This window comes from Lactuca virosa, chromosome 9 (assembly GCF_052849685.1).
Source record: "Lactuca virosa cultivar CGN04683 chromosome 9, Lactuca_virosa_CGN04683_v6, whole genome shotgun sequence".
In the NCBI taxonomy this organism is placed as follows: Eukaryota; Viridiplantae; Streptophyta; class Magnoliopsida; order Asterales; family Asteraceae; genus Lactuca; species Lactuca virosa.
Genome location: NC_136434.1, coordinates 49,787,418 through 49,801,324, shown reverse-complemented (window position 1 = coordinate 49,801,324; position 13,907 = coordinate 49,787,418). Strand labels below are relative to the sequence as shown.

Here is a 13,907-nt window from a genome sequence, read left to right as displayed (position 1 = left end):
TGAAAATAATATTTTATTAATTAAAAAATCACCCCTTAATTTACCACATCCATTTTTTACTATTTAGACTGTGAAAACTAAAAACTCCTACCCTCCCCTCCAGCCTCCACCATCTCCATTTTAATTTAAAACATTGAAGTGACACCATTCTCCATCACAATTATTGCAATCTCGCTCGACCACCATCTCTCTCCTCCACCAAATACTTGTAACCCTCTTACATTTTATCGCCACTGTTGCAAACTCTACATGGTTCTTTTACTAGATTTCAGAATCCACTATATTCTTTAAATCGATTTCATAAAACATTTTTTGAAATTGGTGGTCATTTCATAAAGGAAAACTGGCTCACACACCCATATGTTTGGCAAAAATATACGGGTTTACGTTTTTGTGTATTTTAGGTTTATTAAAACCGAAGATTTGCTACTTTTTTTTTTCAATTTTACCCGTTTGTGTGTTTTTGATTCATTAAAACCCTTATGGTTGACAGAAGTGTTCGGTTTTACCCTTTTTTCATCAAACTCCTCAGGTTAAGCATAAATGTTCAGTTTTACTAGGTAAACTTGCAAAAAGGTTAAAAGTTAAAACTGAAAGAAAAGTTAAAAAGCTCCGGTTTTAATGAACCTAAAATAAGCAAAAGGGTAAAATCCTATATTTTTTTGTCAAAATTAAGGGCTTTTACGTTATTTTCTTTTTAATAAACCCCACGTTTGATTTCAGTTTTGATTTCATAGATTGTTGGGCGGAAGCTATATTGGATTTTGAAATGGGATTTTGATTTTGATTTTTGTTTGGTTATAATTTTATCGGTTTTGGTTTTGATTTCATCATGTTTAGATTTGATTTTTTTGATGTTTGATTTTGATTATCGAGAGGGTTTCGCTTTTATTGGTTTTGATTTTCTTGATTTCATCAGGTTTAATTTTGATTTTCAAAAGGTTTGGTTATAAATTTTATCGTTTGGTTTTGATTTCACGAGTTCGTTTGATTATGATTAACTTTGTTTTTTTTATTTTGATTATAGATTTCAAGTTTGTCTTTGGTTCTGTTTTTGTTTGATTTGGTGTTGGTGGTTGATGAACGTGACCGATGGTGATCACCGGAGAATCTTGGATTTGTTAACTTGGAGGGGAGGAAAAAGGTAGGATGGGGGCAAGAGAGAGGAACATGGATTTGTTAACTTGGAGGGGAGGAAAAAGGTAGGATGGGGGCAAGAGAGAGGAACATGGAGGATGGTGTTTGGGGTGGTGGGACTAAATGTTTTTTATTTATTAATAAAAAATAAATAAATAATATACAGAAAATGTAAAAACATATAAATTAAAAAGGTAGAAAAACTATTTCCTATACAATAAGGATCAACCATGCAAAAATAAAACCACATGGACAAACCAGGTAGACGATTTGATATATATATATAGACACACACACGATACACGATAATAAAATGTGACATTTAGTTAAACAATCACATATATACTAGATATTTCAAAATAACCATTTTGAGAATTAATAGAAAGAGTTTTTGAAAAGTGCTTTGTAAACAAGAAAAAAATACACATGATATATTTTATGAAATCCCAAATTTCCATTTGGAAAATAGTTGTTATTTTTGCAAAATATAGGCCTACGTTATTCTATTCAAAATAATTATTGTGTTATTGTATGCATAAATGTGGGCCAATCAATTTTACTTATTTTAAGAAAGTGACTAATATATATTATTGAATTAAATATAATTGAAAAATATCATCTAATTTAATTACAAGGGTATTTTAGTCAATTAATATAGATTTAATAAAGGAAAATTGCATATTTTAAGGGATCATAGATTCTATTAATTTTAAAAATCCGATTTTACGAATTATAATTATTTTAATTCGGATATTCTGACAGAATGTGTTTTTGAGTATATTCAAAAATAAAAATATTCTTGAACCTATTTATTGATCATGACTTTAAAAACTTCTCGTAGAATAACAAATTCTTGAACAATTAATTGAAGAATAAAAACAAAAAATACATTATTTCTTATAGAATACGGGTAACAATTGTTAAGAATTACATTTATTGTTAAAAAATAAAACTAAAAAAACTTTCAAAATCGGAAAGAAAACATCAAAATCTAACAACGACACTACTACATTCTAAAAGAATAATGTTGCTTAGAATCACTTTCAATTTTGCGGTCCGTTCTTCAAGCATCAAATTCTGTGAAAACAAAACCAAATTGTAGTTTAGATTCCAACAGAATTGCAATTCATGATTCCATTCCAACAGAATTGGAATTCATGATTCATTTTATCTTCTTCATGTCAATCTCAAGAATTGTACCACACGTTTATGTTTTCTTTCCCTTAGATCACAATGTACTCCATATCTATCAAAATTCACAACTATACAATAAGATCATCAAGAGAATTGATTTTTTTTTATCTATTTAACTAGTAAAACCCAATCAAAAGAAACATACCCAATTCTGTTTTCCTGCCAAAGAACACCACTAGAGATGGGTAAACTTGGTTCTTGCTTCTATATTTATGACACAGTCGATCTTTCACCTCGTAAAACTGCAGTTCATATTTAAGTTTTATGAAACATATATGTAACAAAACAAACACATATTCATGAATTTTATGAAATAAATGCGTAAACAACAAAAAAATTAAAAGTTCATATTCTTTAATAAGTGATTTAATAATTTGAGCCCTAAAACTGTATAGCACCCTAAGCAATTTAACAATTTCCAAGAAGAATTAGCAATTCAAATAATTGAACAAAGCAACACCAAACTGTGACATATTTTAAGAGACAATAACATATATGCAATACCCCATGGACAAAAATACCCTTCCAGCAATACATTGAATGCAGAAAGCAAAAAGCAAGTCCTAAAAAATACATTGAATGAGATACAAAATAATAAAATGATAAAAACTCAAACCTGAATGCAGAAAGCAAGACCCAAAAAATATTTTGTCAACACATCGAAGCCGAAGATTATCTCCCTCTGTTCCCGATTCCCGATTGCAAAACTGTCGTCCCCAAACTCAGAAGCCGGAAGAATTACCTGAGGTAGGTTAACCAGAGACTCATCGGAGTTGAGTTGCCGCCGGTCAAAGTCAATATCATCTCCACCTTCTTCACCGTAATCTTTCTTTAACAACGGTTCGCCCTTCGGTGGTGATTTGAAATTTAATTTCCTCTTCTTCCATGGTAAGATGCTGCGTTTCGGAATCTGAGTTATACTCTGTTCAGAACTCGAAGCGGTCGGGTCATTTTCCGGTGAGCAACGCTCACTCTCATCGGATTTCTGGTTACTATAATAAAGATTGTCCTCGAAAAGAGATCCACCGGCGTAATTTGAATATGCCAACGTGCCATAGCTAAATGATTTTCGAACGTTAGCATTCTCGAACGATTCGTCGTCTCCGGAATCATCGCCTGATTCAGAGTCAACAAGATTGGAATTGGAATTGGAATAGTCACCTTCGTCACTCCTGCTTTCGCTAATTTCATTATCATCATCGCCGGAGGCTTTTTTGCCTCTTTTAATCGAGACGTACTCCTTGAAGATCTTAACTTTTCTTAATCCCGCTTTAAGTGTTGAATGCTCGTCTTTATCCCCATATGAAGTTTCCGATGATTGATTTTGAGTTTGAGCAGCTCTAGGAAAAGCGACGATACCCTATAGGATGCTAGGGCTTTATCTGGTGGGAGATTGAGGAAGACACGCTTATTTATTTAGTCAATACCATGATTATAGGGATTATTTTTGGAATTTACTAAACAAATTACTAAATTACCCTTATTTATTTATTTAATTATTTAATTTTTTATTAAGTTTTGATTGGCCCACATTTATGCATACAATAACACAATAATTACTTTAAACACCTGAACCTACCTCTCTCTCTCTCTCTCTCTCTCTCTATATATATATATATATATATATATATATATATATATATATATATATATATATATATATATATATATATATATATACACATATATATATACACGTAGACGATAATAAAATGTGACATTTAGTTAAACAATCACATTTATATTAGATATTTCAAAATAACCATTTTGAGAATTAATAGAAAGAGTTTTTGAAAAGTGCTTTGTAAACAAGAAAAAAATACACATGATATATTTTATGAAATCCCAAATTTCCATTTGGAAAATAGTTGTTATTTTTGCAAATGCCAAAAAAACTGATTATTTTTTGTATCTTTCAAATGTGGCCGGTTACAGCATCACCAAATCCTAAATTTTACTTTATTTTTTACTTTGTTTCTGTCCAACGTGCTAACTTTTTTAACAACCTTGAATTTAATCCTAAACTACCTCAATGTCTTAACACATCTTTCAATTCCAAATGTAGGGTAATATTATTCACTTACACCAAAATGAAACAGAACTTCCATTTGTTAATTTTTGTCTTTCACATTTTAGGTTTATATAATTTTAGTTTATTTTGATTTATTGATCATATATTTAACATAAAAATGTAATATTTTCAAAATCATGTCATGTATTTAATGTGTTGATTAATCGTAAATATACAGTTTAATTTTTATGTATCGTATTTAAATAAAAATTTGAATGCGTTTAAAAAAATCAAAACTTTGTAAGATATTTTATACACATAATTTATTTGTTATAATTTTGGATAATACAATTTATAAAATTATTGTAACAATAAAGATATAACACATATTTGTTAAAAGTTAATAAATAGAATGATGTTTTGATAAGGTTACGGAAAAAAAAATGTAAAGTAATATTGTTCACTTGCACCAAAATGAAGTGGAACTTCTTGTTGTTAACTTTTTTTCTTTCTCATTTTAGGTTTATATATTTTTAGTTTGTTTTAATTTATTAGTCAAAATATCAATATAAAAATATAATATTTGCAAAATCATGTTATATATTAAATATATTTGATTAATTATAAATATACAATTTAATTTTTGTGACAACCTGGAACTTCTATCTCGCACACTTAGTCAATTCAATCAAAGTTAAACTTGTTTTGTTGACTTCTTGCACTGTTTGAGGGTTCGTTTAAGTGATTCTAAGCTTGAGTATGACCAAGGTTGAGTTTAGGAATGAGTCGGCAGGTCGTATACTGTCAAAACAAGGCCATACACACCCTTAGAGGGAGTGTACGGCCGTACACATGGGTGTGCGGCCGCACACACACCTCCTGACAGCACACTCACCTTTAGACAGCATACTCACTCATATATAAAGGGTAGACCCCTTTTCCTTTCATTCCTTTAACACCTTGGCAGCACACAACACCATTTCTCTCAAGCTTCTTCAACCACAAACCCTCCAAGGCTTCAAAAACGTGAGTAATCCATCCCTTAACTTATTGTGCTTGAAGAACCACTTGATCTAAGCCTTTAATCATCAAGTCCCGTCATGTTCTTCATCTACTTGAAGGAGTGCGGCCGCGCACCCACATATGGTGGCCACACACTCCTAAAAGACCCTCCAAAGTGAGAGTTTGACTTCCATATTCGAGATAGATATGACCCTAGCCTTGTTGCACCTTGGAAAAGACATTTTGGACATCATCTGGTGGGGTGTACGACCGCACACACCTGTGTACGGTCGCACACACCCTAGTGTGCGACCACACACTCAAGTGTGCGACCACACACCCTAGTGTGCGACCACACACTCCTCCTAGGGCCACCGACCCACTTCTAGGACCCCTAACTTGCACTACAATTGAGTATAGACCTAGGACACTTCATGGATTGCAAGTATGGACCTTGAAACACCCCAAGAACACTTTCCAACATGAGTGTACGGCCGCACACCCATGGCCACACACACCATTAAGGTGGTCATACACCTCCCTCATGCAATCCTTTAAGGTCCTAACACTTAGTGCAAGTAGTTCCAAGTTCTTAGAGTGGTTCTCCATCACATTTAGTGGTGAAATATCTTCATTTGACTCCTTTATGTGTCATTACATGTTAACTATGATCAAATCGTGCTCAAGGCTTCACTTGAACATCCACCATTTTGTGTCAACCCTTCATTCAAATCACCCAAGGTGAGTTCACACTGTTGGATTAGTGTCTAAGCCCGTAACTATATTTGGTAAGTACTTGACCTGGTTGTGCATGGTCCTTTTGGGTTGCCTTCACCATAGCAACTTGACAGGGTGATTTATGAAGAGAGAAAAGATATTATGATTTATTAATATATTATGAGAATAATATATTAAAGGAATAATCATATTATTTAATTAATATTAGTCATAGATTAATTAGGAATTAATTTGGTGACTAAAAGAGGTTAATTAAATAAAGGGGACTGAAACTGTCAATTGTGTGATAGTTAGTTTTTGGGCTATGGATCCTTGTGGATATAGGGTGGCCGAAATTAAGGAGTATGGGCTCCTTGAATCCGTCCAAGCCTTACTCTAGAAGGATCCTTGGATTGCTTAGGGCCTAAGTTATTCAATTAGGGTTAAGGATGTAACCCTAGAAGCTCACAGTATAAATAAACCCCATGGGTTGGAGAAATCGACCACCTTCCTTCCTTGGGAACCCTAGAGCCGATTTCTACATCCCTCCTCTCTCTCCAAATTATCCTCTTGCTAGTTGGTGTTTGTAAGCCATTAGAGGAGTGACAATTATGACTCTAAGCTCCAAGAACAAGAAGATTCAAGCAAGCTACAAAAGGTATTCATCTAGATCTGATTTCATATGTTATGTTTCTATTGTATTCACTAGATCTAAAATTGTAAGCCTTGGATACATTGCATGTTCAATTAGAGAAACCTAGATCCAAGCATTAGGGTTTGCATATGCACATAGGAAAGTTCTTATGGCTCAAACCCATCAGTGGTATCAGAGCTTTGATTGATTTCTATTGAATTGATGCATTGTTTGATTGTTCTTGCCATGAAAAATCGTTTTTTTGTGCCCCTGACTGACAGACTCGGCGAGTCCCATTGTGGACTCGACGAGTCGCATGAACTCGACGAGTCCATAATGGTACTCGGCGAGTCGGAGCGTCTGTCAGAGTGATTTTCGGGATTTCTTGTTGTTTTGCTTAAGGATACTTACCTAAATCGTTTTGGGTCCAAAAAATCCGAATTTTATCATATGTTTGACTATATCCTTGACAAAACAAAAGATAATTACCATTTAGTTAAATAATAATTTCCTTATTTGATAATAATTGATTATTTGAATTAATTGGTGAATTGTCTTGCAAGTAATATTGACTAGGTCAAATTTAGATAATTATTAAATTAATAAGTTAATTTATATTATTTGCTATTTGATCCTTTATCTTTTGAAAAGTTCAAAACTTGTCCTCAAGTTTTGAAATTTAAGTTTTGTAATTAAAAGTTTAATTTGAATTATTTAAATTTCAAACCTTAGAATTTTACAAGTTTTAAAATTCACCCTTATACTTATAATATTATAAGATTAATATATATATATATATATATATATATATAACTTAAATACTAGTCTTACCGTTAGTAGGCCTCATTCACGAAGCCGATCTATAAGGGGGTATAAGGTTATGGCCTATAAAATGATCGTTTAATGGGTGTCCATTCTCACCCATCGCTTTCTTGATTGGTGGAGGGTCGTTAGCCGAACGGGTAGGATAAGGCAAACCTTTCCTCATTAAAAGTATAATGAATCTATATAAAGTAACTAAATGTTTTTACGAAATTCCCAATCTTAGTTACTTTAGGCAAAAGTGAATTGATGCAATTCCATGAAATTACACTTTGTACCCTTGCTAAGACGTTAATAGAGTGTGTGTGGTTAACCGACACATTAATTGGGTTCTAAGCAATGGTAGCAAAGGGTGACTCATTGTTTGTCATAGTTCGATGGAGCGTGTGTGGTTAACCGGCACATCGAATAGGTGACTGTAACAATGAGGGCACCATGTACATTTGCATGGTTATTCACACCCACTTTGTGATCCTCGGCATCCCAGTCACAAACTTGAGGGGCACATCGAGATTTAAACATGCCATTGAAAAGCTCAATGAATTTCAAAGTATCTAGGAGTTTTTTAATACATTTAAAACCTAATTTCCTTGCCTTCAAATTATTTACTTGCCTTCAAATTATTTACTTGTTAGATTACGGCATCCCATTTCTAATTTGTAAATAATGTTGTTGGTTCCTAGCCCTAATTTTTCATTTGGGTGATTAATTTGGGAAATTCATTTCTAATCAACTTTGTTCTTTTTTCCTTTTCAGATGTCGAATGCAAACAACAACGCTTCTGGGTCAAACTCCTCTGGTTCATTCTCACTCATGAACTTGTGTGGGAAAGTGATCTTTGATGGGACCAATTTCAGTAATTGGATCTGCAACATTCGCATGGTCACTCGCTACGAGGACAAAGAGTATGTCCTTGATGAGAAGCTAAAGGAGATTGACATCGACACTGCTACCGCCGAAGAGATCGCGGCCTATGAGGCCCACGAGTGTGATGCCACGAAAGTCCATTGCATCATGCTAGCGACTATGACTGCTGAACTCCAAAAGTCCTATAAGGACAAGTACCCCTACGAGATGCATCAGGATCTACTGGAACGCTATCACCAGAGCGCTAGGCAAGAGAGGTACGAGATCATCACTTCGATGATCACTACCAAAATGGGCAATGGAGAGTCCCTTACTGCCCATCTGCAAAAGATGCAGAGATATGTTGATCGCCTGCTGAAGTTAAATGTGAACTTCGATGAAGAGCTGGCAATTGACATCATCCTTCACTCATTGCCTTCCTGCTATAGCCAGTTCCGCATGACCTACCACATGAATAAGGAAGAGGTCTCCTTGAGCAAGCTTCAGGGCTTGTTGAGGACTGCTGAGAGCAACCTCAAGTATAAATCTGTTGCATCAACTCCAACTCGTGCTGCTGCCCCTGTCTTGGCAATAGGGCAAGGGAAGGGTAAGAAGAGGAAGGCCTCTTCAAGGGGCCACCACAAGGGAAAGTCTCATGATGACACATCTTCTAGTGGAACCAAAGTTGGTTCTGCTAAACCCAACTCAAACCATAAAGAGGCAGAGTGCCACCACTGCTACAAGATAGGGCATTGGAAGAGAAGCTGACCAGAATATATGCAGGCCATCAAGGATGGAAAGATCAAGCCATCTTTCGCAGGTATTTACACAATTAAATCTAATAGTTTATCACATGCTACTTCTTGGGTTCTTGATACAGGATGTGGTTTTCACATATGTTCTGATTTGCAGGGACTAAAAGGAAATAGGGATGTGGAGCGTGGAAGGATGAATCTGATCATGGGAAACAGAAGATCGTCGCCTGTGACCAAGATTTGAGTTTATTCCTTAGTGCTTAGTAATGGTTTAGATTTAAATTTGAATAATTGTTGCTATTCGCCAGATATGGCTAGAAACATCATTTCATTTCATGGTTTAGATAGACAAGGTTTTAGATATTCATTTGATAATGAAAAGGGTTCTATTTATGCTTATTTTAATAATGTTTTATTTTTTGAAGCATTGCCTTGTAATGGAATATATGAAACTGTGATGGTTGTAGATAACTTAGGAAATGATGTGTTGTGTGTGGATTCTTCCAATAGTATGGATAAAGCATGCTTGTGGCATTGTCGTCTTGGACATGTCAACAAGAAACGCATAGCCCAACTCTAAAAGGATGGAGTGTTGGAGTCATTCGACCTTAGGGACGATGACGTGTGCGAGTCTTGTTTACTTGGAAAGATGACCAAGTCACCCTTCACTGGCACTTGTGCGAGGGGTGAGGGTTTATTGGATCTCATACATACAGATGTATGTGGACCCTTTAGATCCACCACAAGGGATGCGAATCGCTTCTATGTGACTTTCACAGATGATTATAGCAGATATGGGTATATCTACTTAATCAAGCACAAGTCAGAAACCTTTGAAAAGTTCAAAGAGTTTAAACAAGAAGTGGAGAATCAGTTGGGCAGGAAAATCAAGATGCTTCGATCTGATCGAGGTGAAGAGTACCTAAGTCTTGAATTCCACGACTACCTTAAGGAATGTGGAATAGTTTCGCAATTGACGCCACCTAGGACACCACAATTGAATGGTGTAGCTGAGAGGCGTAATCGAACCTTGCTAGACATGGTTCGTTCCATGATGAGTCGTGCTTCACTACCTATCTCATTCTGGGGGTATGCTATAGAGACTGCCGCCCATATCCTTAACTTAGTACCTACAAAGAAGGTTGCCAAAACACCTCACGAGATGTGGACAGGGAAGGCTCCCTCGTTGGCACATATCAAGGTTTGGGGTTGCGAGGTTTTCGTAAGACGAGAAACTCACGACAAGCTCGAACCTCGTAGTGAGCGATGTATTTTCATCGGCTACCCACAGAAATCCTTTGGATAGCTCTTCTACAGACCGAGTGGCAATGTTGTCTTCGTTGCGAGGAGAGGGGTTTTTCGAGAGCGAGAACTCATAAGCCAAGGAGACAGTGGGAGGCAAATTGATCTTGAAGAGCTTCAAGAGTCGAGCGATGAAGGAACCTCTAGCACTGGCGCTCAACTCGAGGAGGAAACTCCGGTTGAACCGATTGACGAGTCCTTACCTCTTAGACGTTCCGAAAGGGTTAGTGTTCCACCCCAGTTTTATGGTTTTCATATTACTATGGAAGGGGATACGTTCATTAGTGATAGTACACTAGTGAATCTGGGCGAACCTAACAGCTATAAGGAAGCCATGGCAGGCCCGGAGTCTGCGAAATGGAAAGAGGCTATGGACAGTAAGATTCAATCCATGTATGACAACCAAGTTTGGAATTTGGTTGACAATGTACCAGGTCGTAAGATGGTCGGGTGCAAGTGGATCTTCAAGAAGAAGACTGACGTGGATGGAAATGTGCACACTTATAAGGCACGATTGGTTGCGAAGGGTTTCACTCAAACTCCTGGAGTTGACTACGACGAAACCTTCTCACCAGTTGCGAAGATAAAGTCTAGCAGGGTGATGATGGCCATTGCTGCATTTCATGACTATGAAATATGGCAGATGGATGTCAAAACCGCTTTCCTTAATGGGAAGTTGGCTGAGGATGTTTACATGGCTCAGCCAGAGGGTTTTGTCAATGCGAAGCATCCCAATAGAGTGTGTAAGCTTGAGAAGTCCATTTATGGACTTAAACAAGCGTCTCGCAGATGGAATCTTTGTTTTGATGAGAAGGTCAAAGAGTTTGGTTTTCTGCGAAGCGAAGATGAATCGTGTGTATATGTCAAAGCCAATGGGAGTGTAGTAAGTTTTCTCGTATTGTATGTCGACGACATACTACTCATAGGAAACGACATCCCGACATTGCAGGAGGTTAAGTCCTGGATCGGGAAGTGCTTCGCTATGAAGGACCTCGGAGAGGCTTCCTATATTCTGGGAATAAGGATAGTGAGAGACAGAAGTAAGAGACTAATAGGACTTAGTTAGAATACTTAGTTGGACAAGGTACTAAAACGTTTTAGTATGGAGAATTCAAAGAAAGGGGAATTACCAATCCAGAGTAATGCAAGTTGAGTAAGACTCAGAGTCCGAGTACTGAAGTCGAGAAAGCAGAGATGAGCCGAGTACCTTACGCTTCCGCAGTCGGCTCGATCATGTACGCTATGACTTGTACTCGCCCTGATGTGTCCTTCGCTTTGAGCATGGTCAGCAGATATAAAGGGAACCATGGCAGAGCACATTGGATCGCAGTCAAGAACATTCTTAAGTACCTTCGGAGGACCAAGGAATGGTTTCTAGTCCTCGGTGGGAGTGATGACTTAAAGGTGCGAGGTTACAGTGACGCCAGCTTTCAGACCGACAGGGACAACTATCGTTCGAAGTCGGGCTGGGTCTTTACCCTCAATGGAGGAGTAGTAACTTGGAAGAGTTCCAAGCAGGAAACCGTAGCTGATTCAAAGTGCGAATTAGAGTACACTGCAGCAAGCGTAGCGTCAAAGGAGGCAATATGGTTGAAGAACTTCATTGGAGACCTTGGAGTTGTGCCAGCCATAAAGGAGCCTATGGAGATTTTTTGTGATAATGAAGGAGCGGTTGCCTTAACCAAGGAACCAAGAGATCACAGTAGATCTCGACATATCGACAGAAAATATCACTTTATTCGACATCGGGTGGAAGAGGGACTCCTCGTAGTGAAGAGGGTATCGTCAGAAGATAACCCAACAGATCCGCTTACGAAGGGACTGAGCAGGGTTAAGCACTTGCAGCACGCTAGGAGCATTGGGCTGAAGGACGATATTAGTTTAGATTAGATAGTTTGGAAACGTGTAATAGATAAGTTGTTATTAACATTTGATGATTAAATAAAAGAGTATTATTTATTAGTAATGTTACTGTCTTATGTTAATCATTTACCTATTGTTTCATTTTGCATGTTTTGACTTCCTGAATAATTGAATTATTTGATAATAATCGAATTAATCAAACGGTCCACAGTCGTTCATAGGTTGGAAGTAGATATGAATGAAGACTGTCATGAATTGGTGTGCAGATTGTCTAAAATGTATTAGACATAGCAAAAGTTTGCTGCAACGTTCATGAGTGCTTATGAACTTGATTTGAGCATTGGAATAAACCCACACTTGCTGGAATCACTTCATGGAATTTATCACGAGTGATCGCAAGATGGTAATATCATATGGTCTTAAAACCTAGATACATGGTTTATTGTTTGCTAATTGGTTGTGCATTGATAATGCGTAAACGCATCATTAACTTGATGTTATAAAACGCATTGTTGTGTATGATTTGATTAGTGGATAAAAATGCATATAAGTCGAAGTTTATCTGTTCCTTTTATCCTAAGAGGGTAAAAGCAATATCAGGGCCCCTCGATGATTTGATTTGACTTATGTGCCGGGCCCGGTCAGGACTGAATTGATGTGTTCAATTAAGTTCTATGTCAAATGAATCTGAGATCGAGAAACCAATTGCTGGACAATAAGTATGACAATGTTCCATGTAATTGTCCGCACGATATCTAGAACAGAGGATTATACGATCCCTTATCTGAAGGACAGTTTACTGATAAGATCAGAGTTTGACAGCGTCTTTGAGAGCTACGATTGCTAATCAGATTAGGATTGCATTTATAGTTACTAGACTTATCCAAGTGGGAGACTGTTGGATTAGTGTCTAAGCCCGTAACTATATTTGGTAAGTACTTGACCCGGTTGTGCATGGTCCTTTTGGGTTGCCTTCACCATAGCAACTTGACAAGGTGATTTATGAAGAGAGAAAAGATATTATGATTTATTAATATATTATGAGAATAATATATGTGACAACCCGGTATTTCAAATCAATGTAATGACCTAAAAAGTCAAGAATTGTAATCTCTTTGATATAATGAAATTAGCGTCAAAAATAAAATGTTCAAAAGTCTCTATTGGGTTGCATAAAATGATAGATATCGTGTCAAGGTTTTTAGAAATATAAAGAACACTCAAATCCGAGTTATAACGAAGAAGTTATGACCAATCAAAGATCCGCGTCAAAACCGGTAAAACACTGTTAAGAGTAAAACGCGAAATTTCAATAAAATACCTTTCAGTCTTAGGTATCTAAATGAAAGTAGTAGATATCACTAAACCATAAGCGTACTTAAAAAGAACGTCGAAAATCTGATTTCGTATGAGGAAGTTATTATTTTTCTAAGTTTCGGATATAGCAGTAGACAGCTAAAAACTCGAAATAGAGATCGAGCGACTTTTGGCCGAAACAATCTATATGAGAATCGAATATCTCAACAATAGTAGTGCAACGGTAAAAAGTCTGACGAAAACGGACGTCGGACGAAGAAGTTATGGATTTATGACGGAGTTTTCGTGTCCCGGCCTGTTAAAAATA

The 13,907-nt window shown here is 36.4% G+C and overlaps 1 long non-coding RNA gene across 1 annotated transcript; it reads right to left on the bottom strand.

Annotated features, from left to right (window-relative positions):
* Window positions 1-2,114: 2,114 nt before the first annotated feature.
* Window positions 2,115-3,362, bottom strand: LOC145140967 (uncharacterized). The gene is made up of 3 exons (XR_013722376.1): window positions 2,948-3,362; window positions 2,477-2,573; window positions 2,115-2,383 (listed from the first exon to the last, which is right to left on the bottom strand). It is a non-coding gene; the product is annotated as an uncharacterized LOC145140967 (long non-coding RNA).
* Between the last annotated feature and the right edge of the window lie 10,545 nt (window positions 3,363-13,907).